Source organism: Monodon monoceros, unplaced genomic scaffold (genome assembly GCF_005190385.1).
Source record: "Monodon monoceros isolate NGI ecotype Baffin Bay Population unplaced genomic scaffold, NGI_Narwhal_1 Super_Scaffold_4, whole genome shotgun sequence".
In the NCBI taxonomy this organism is placed as follows: domain Eukaryota; kingdom Metazoa; phylum Chordata; class Mammalia; order Artiodactyla; family Monodontidae; genus Monodon; species Monodon monoceros.
This window is the reverse complement of record NW_021703781.1, coordinates 53,677,612-53,684,546: the sequence shown is the minus strand read 5'-3', so window position 1 is coordinate 53,684,546 and position 6,935 is coordinate 53,677,612.

Here is a 6,935-nt window from a genome sequence, read left to right as displayed (position 1 = left end):
GCTCAGCGGCCATGGCTTACAGGCCCAGCCGCTCCATGGCATGTGGGATCTTCCCGGACCAGGGCGCGAACCTGTGTCCCCTGCATCGGCAGGCGGACTCTCAACCACTGCGCCACCAGGGAAGCCCTGATATTTCTTTCGATTTCCATATGCATGGAATATCTTTTTCCATCCCCTCACTTTCAGTCTATGTGTCCCTAGGTCTGAAGTGGATCTCTTGTAGATAGCATATATACGGGTTTTGTTTTTGTATCCATTCAGCCAGTCTGTGTCTTTTAGTTGGAGCATTTAATCAATTTACATTTAAGGTAATTATCAATATGTATGCTCCTATTCCCATTTTCTTAATTGTTTTGGGTTTGTTATTGTAGGTCTTTTCCTTGTCTTGTGTTTCCTGCCTAGAGAAGTTCCTTTAGCATTTGTTGTAACTTTTGCTTGTCTGTAAAGGTTTTAATTTCTCCATTGAATCTGAATACAATCCTTGCTGGGTAGAGTGATCTTGGTTGTAGGTTTTTCCCTTTCATCACTTTAAATATGTCCTGCCATTCCCTTCTGGCTTGCAGAGTTTCTGCTGAAAGGTCAGCTGTTAACCTTATGGGGATTCCCTTGTATGTTATTTGTTGCTTTTCCCTTGCTGCTTTTAATATTTTTTCTTGGTATTTAATTTTTGATAGTTTGATTAATGTGTGTCTTGGTGTGTTTCTCCTTGGATTTATCCTGTATGGGACTCTCTGAGCTTCTTGGAGTTGATTGACTATTTCCTTTCCCATATTAGGGAAAATTTCAACTAAAAGCTCTTCAAATATTTTCTCAGTCCCTTTTTTTTCTCTTCTTCTTCTGGGACCCCTATAATTTGAATATTGGTGCATTTAATGTTGTCCCAGAGGTCTCTGAGACTGTCCTCAGTTCTTTTCATTCTTTTTTCTTTATTCTGCTCTGAGGTAGTTATTTCCACTATTTTATCTTCCAGGTCACTTATCCGTTCTTTTGCGTCAGTTATTCTGCTATTGATTTCTTTCTAGAGAGTTTTTAATTTCATTTATTGTGTTGTTCATCATTGTTTGCTCTTTAGTTCTTCTGGGTCCTTGTTAAACGTTTCTTGCATTTTCTCCATTCTATTTCCAAGATTTTGGATCATCTTTAATATCATTACTCTGAATTCTTTTTTAGGTAGACTGCCTATTTCCTCTTCATTTGTTTGGTTTGGTGGGTTTTTACCTTGCTCCTTCATCTGCTGTGTATTTCTCTGTCTTCTCATTTTGCTTAACTTACTGTATTTGGGGTCTCCTTTTTGCAGGCTGCAGGATCGTAGTTCCCATTGTTTTTGGTGTCTGCCTCCAGTGGGTGAGTTTGGTTCAGTGGGTTGTGTATGCTTCCTGGTGGAGGGGACTGGTGCCTGTGTTCTGGTGGATGAGGCTGGATCTTGTTTTTCTCGTGGGCAGGACCGCGTCCGGTGGTGTGTTTTGGGGTGTCTGTGAACTTATTATGATTTTAGGCAGCCTCTCTGCTAATGGGTGGGGTTGTGTTCCTGTCTTGCTAGTTGTTTGGCATAAGGTGTCCAGCACTGTAGTTTGCTGGTTGTTGAGTGGAGCTGGGTCTTAGCGTTGAAATGGAGATCTCTGGGAGAGCTTTTGACGTTTGATATTATGTGGGGCCGGGAGGTCTCTGGTGGACCAATGTCCTGAACTTGGCTCTCCCACCTCGGAGGCTCAGGCCTGACACCCGGCTGGAGCTCCAAGACCCAGTCAGCCTCTTGGCTCTGCCTGGGGGCAACCTCGGAAAGTGTCCTGCATCCCCCGCCGCCTCCCCCGTCTCCAGGGTGCCACCCGCAGCCGAGTCACCAGCCCAGCTGTGTCTCGGATGTGTGTGCCTGGCCCCAGCTGGCCTCCCCTTGGAAGACCCCCTCCCCCCAGTGCAGCTGCCTGCACCCTCCCGGACCACTGCTTCTGGGTGGCTAAGCTTCCTAGCTTTAGCTTTTATTGTGGAAATAGTGTGTGGATGGGGTGATAGTAGTTACCCATGGGCCAGGGCTTCTGTGGTTTGAAACTTCTTGCCAGTGCCAAAGCGGGGAGCATGCAGGCTCTCTTGCTGGCTTGCCTTTTTGTGAGGCACGGAGGTAAACAGGAGCAGTAAGGCTTGAAAGCTGCCAAAAACAGAGTCAGACTTTTATTCCAGTGGATCTTTGATCAGTTTTAGAACATCCTCCATCATTATCTCTTCAAATATTGCTTCTGCCCCATTTTCTCTCTCTTGCTTTTCTGGAGCTGTAATTACATGTGTGTTAGATCTTTTGGCTGTGTTCCACGTCTCCATGTTCTGTTTATTCTTTCTCTTTCCCTTCATGTTCTCTTTCTCTTCTCTACTACCCCCAGCAGTCTTTTTTCTTTTTGTGCTTCAGTTTAGATATTTTCTATTGATTTCTCTTTGAGTTTCCTTCCTGAGTTTGGCTAGGTCAGTTTACTTTTAGACACATCCATTGAGTTCTTACTTTCATATATTTTATTTTTGGTTTTAGAATATCTGTTTGATTCTTTATGTAAATTTCACTTTGTTGAAATTTTGTGTCTTTCACCTCTTTGTCCATCTTTTCCTTTCTTTTATTTAATATATGAATCATTTAAAGTCCTTGTCTGCTCAATCCAATATCTAGATCACTTATAGCTCTGCTTTTATTGGTTACCAGTCAAGTGGTTATGTTTTCATATACCTAGTAATTTTTGTCTGAATTTCAGATGTTTTATATTAAACACACACACACACACACACACACACACACACACCAGTAACAACTTTAGAAGCTTCAGATAATGGAATCTTTTACCAGAGAAGTAATATTCTAAGATGGTGGAATGGTTGTTACCTTAATCCTGTTACAAACTTATTTAGGTCAAGACTGGTTTGCAGTTTTGGTCAGATCTAGTCCACCTTTGTTTTCCTTATTCCTAGGACATGGTCCTTCACGGTTTTTCACTGAGAGCATGAGGGGAAGGGGGTAGTCCTCTGTTTAGAACCAAGACTCTGAAGAAGTTTTCAGTCTACTTTCCAGAGGTACTTGGATTAGCCTTCCACCCCATGAAGCTTCAAAATATCTCACATGTTTGAGGAGGAGACTGGCTGTGGGCTTCAGGTCTCTCAAGTCTCCAGTTTTGGTGCTCTGGTCCCCCACAACTGCCAAGACTACTGGTTTCTCTATTTTCTAGGAGCAGCTTTCTGAAGCCTGAATTCTTAGCCTCTAGCTGTGTCCATGTTGGAAAATGCAATGAGGGAAAAAGTGATAGTAGTTGGCAGCATTAATCTATCATTCCCTCCAGGGCTTTTACCTCTCAGTGGCTATATTCAAGGCCCTTTGTCTCCTACGTATCCACACACACTAGAAAATTCTACTCTGCTTTCTGGAAGTTTTGGCTTATCTTCAGAATTCAGCAGATACCTTGAGGAAGAAACTGGCCTTGTGTTTGAGACTTTTCAAATCTTCACTTTTGTCACTCCATCCCAAGCAATTGTCAAAGGTTTGGCTCTTTTCTCTGCCCTATAGTAGCATTCCTGTGCTTGCCCCAATTCCAGATCTCAGCCACAAGTTTGTGCCCAGAAGTGACAAATGTCCCCCAAACACCGTAGATCCTAAGATTACCTCTGAATGGTTCTCTGCTCTCAGAAATTTTGTCCCTGATATTCCTTATTGTCTTTGCAGCTCTTTTTTTTTTTGGCCACACTGCAGGGCATACAAGATCTTAGTTGCCTGACCAGAGATTGAACCCGTGCCCCCTGCAGTGGAAGCTTGGAGTCCTAACCACTGGACCGCCAGGGAAGTCCGACCTTTGCAGCTCTTTGATGCCTTTAAATACATGATTTTTGTAATTTATCCAAATTTTAGTTGTTAAGTGGTAATATTTACCTGACTTAGACTACTTCATCCTACATGGAAACGTAAGTGTTCAGAGGCCCATATTTTAAAAAAAAGTCTTTTGGAGGGCTATGGAGCAACCTTTGGAAGACCACTAAACTAGAAAGTGATTAAATAGATAATACTGTAGTGTGGTAAGTATTGTGGCATGTTTAAGGGAGTAAGTTCTACCTAAGCCAAAGTTAAAGGAACTAGATTTGGGGGGTCAACACTGGAGGCAGTGTTGTCTAAGATGATAACCTAAATATTAAGCAGGAGTTAGTCAGATATAGTTGAGGGTAGATATTTTGAAAATTTTTTGGAATCTCTTACCTTAGCTAACAGACTGCATCTGGCCAATACCTCAGACTTTCCGGACAGTTAGTCCTTAGCACTTGGAAACTGTATACCATGCTTGCCAGTGTTCTGAGGTCTGGATGTACCCATATCACACTTCCTGTCTGCTCTTCACAGTTGACCCACCTTTCCTAAAATCCTTATTATCTGACATAAATTTAGACATAAATTCTTGGAAACAGTGCATTTTAAATTGGAACTGCCAGCGGACTCAACTTTGGCTTCTAATTCCATGAGCCTAGGATAGCATTATTTTAAAGGAACTTTACTTCGCAGTGGAGTAGTTGACTTCTGTAGGACACTGGAATAAGGAGAGGAAAGGTTTGCTAAGGTCCCTTACCTGACCTTTGCTGTGTCAGAGAGGATGCAGCTTCTTTCAGAAGTCTGAGAGAGTGAAAGGTGTTTTCATAGTCCTTGAGGCTGTGAAGTTGAATATGGTACCTGGGAAGGTTTGATTGTAAATCAGCTTTTTCTATATGTTCAGATACCTGTGTTCATCTTTCTGTTCTTACAAGTTAACTGGGATGGCCATAGGTAAAGCTGTTAAGTCATTAGTAACTTCGATGCCAAAGACCTTCCTTCTAAATTCCTTTCTCTTCTCAGTTTTACTCTTTCACCATAGAGATCAAAGAAAGGAACAATAGCTGTCTTTACATCCAGGTAGCCCACCAACACTTACAAAGCATTTTCATGTATACTTTCTTTATAATCATCTTGTAAGTCTGGCATTTTTCTAGTGCAAAACAGCTCAGAGAAAGTAAGGGACTGCTTAAGGGACAATGATGGGCTTTTCTCTGTGTCCTTAGTAGGACCAAAGTGGTCTGGTGGAGTCCAGAATATTTTAGACCCCATTTGGAAGATTTACTTTCATTGTAGTTTCTCTTATTCTGCCATTCCACAGCCCAGTGTTCTTAATGCATCTTCTACTGCTTTAGACCAAAGTTTGATCTGCTATCAGTCATTTATGAATTTGAATATGCCGACTCAGTGGGGACTATTAGAGATCTGTTCCCAGAAATTACTTGGTGAGAAGACCTTCTGTAGATTTTAAACTGCCTTATACTTGTTGGTGTTTTTATTGCAGTCATACACAATTTTAGCAATGTGGATGACTAGGAGTTAACTGCGCATTTACGTTTCTGTAGGAGAATGTATTTGACTTTAAAACAAACCAATGAATACAGTTTATTTGTAAATTTTAAAGTGATCATAATTAAGGTTTTTTTTTTTTGCTTTGTTTTTGGTAAATATCTTGATTTCTAATGGGGATATAACACCTTTTGTGTAAGTCAGCCTGGATGCAGAGAAGGCTAGGGGAATTATGATCCTCGTAATACTATGTTGCTAGTGGTTAGGGTTGAGGAGGAAGTAAGGTACTGTTTGATACACAGGTAAAACCTCAGTTTGGCTGATGTGCAGATCACTTTTCAGGGTTGGCATGGTGGGGATTATCTGGATATGGGAGAGAGATCTCTTGGGCTTTGAGGCCACTGAACTAGAGAAGTAAAAATGGGCTCGCATAGGGAAAGAGGAGAGAGATTTGCAGCTCAGCTGACCTGGAGAGGAGGAAGAAGTACCTTGATCAAGGCTAGTAAATAATACCAAAGTTCTTTCCAATTTATTTTCACCTGAATTATCTTACTTGACCTTCACAGTACAGTTGACCCTTGAACAACATGGGTTCACTGTGTGGGTGCACTTACGCGCAAATTTTTTCCAGTAAATATGTACTACATGATTTGTGGTTGGTTCAGTCTGCAGATGTGGAACTGCAGATACAGAACAGAGGGCTGACTGTAAAGTTATAGGCAGAGTTTAGACTGGGGTAGGGGGTTTTGGCACTGCTAATCCCCAGTTGTTCAAGGGTCAACTGTAATTGTAGGATTTGTTTATATTCCCATTCTACAGATGAGACTACTCTGCCTTGAAGGAGTTAAGTGAAATGTTTCAGGTTTTTCAGCCCAAGTCTTTCAGTTCCAAAGCCATAATCTTTATCTGCTCTACCTTGCTGCCTTATTATTGTTATTTTTTTATATATAAGATTTTGAAAATAAAGTGTATCATTGGGATCTCTCTCTCTTTTTTTAAATATATTTATGGCTGCGTTGGGTCTTTGTTGCTGCATGTGGGCTTTCTGTAGTTGTGGTGAGCGGGGTCTACTCTTCATTGCGGTGTGCAGGCTTCTCATTGTGGTGGCTTCTTTTGTTGCGGAGCGCGGGCTCTAGGCATGTGGGCTTCAATAGTTGTGTGGCACATGGGCTCTAGGCACGTGGGCTTCAATAGTTGTGGCACACGGGCTCAGTAGCTGTGGCTCATGGGCTCTAGAGCGCAGGCTCAGTAGTTGTGGCGCACAGGCTTAGTTGCTCTGCAGCATGTGAGATCTTCCCGGACCAGGGCTTGAAGCCATGTCCCCTGCATTGGCAGGTGGATTCTTAACCACTGCACCACCAGGGAAGCCCCCTCATTGGGATCTGTTAGAAGTATGGGTGTACTTTACAGTTGTCCCTTGTTTCAAATAAAAACTTAAATACAGTATTATAATTTGGAAAATATAGAAAAGAAGAAAGAGGTAAAAAACCCATCTTTAATCTTTTTTTCTTGCCTTTTTTACATAGTTCAAATAGTAACTGAGTGTTTATGTATAATTTTATTCTTGCTTTTTCCACTTAACATTACAACATAAACATTTTCGGTT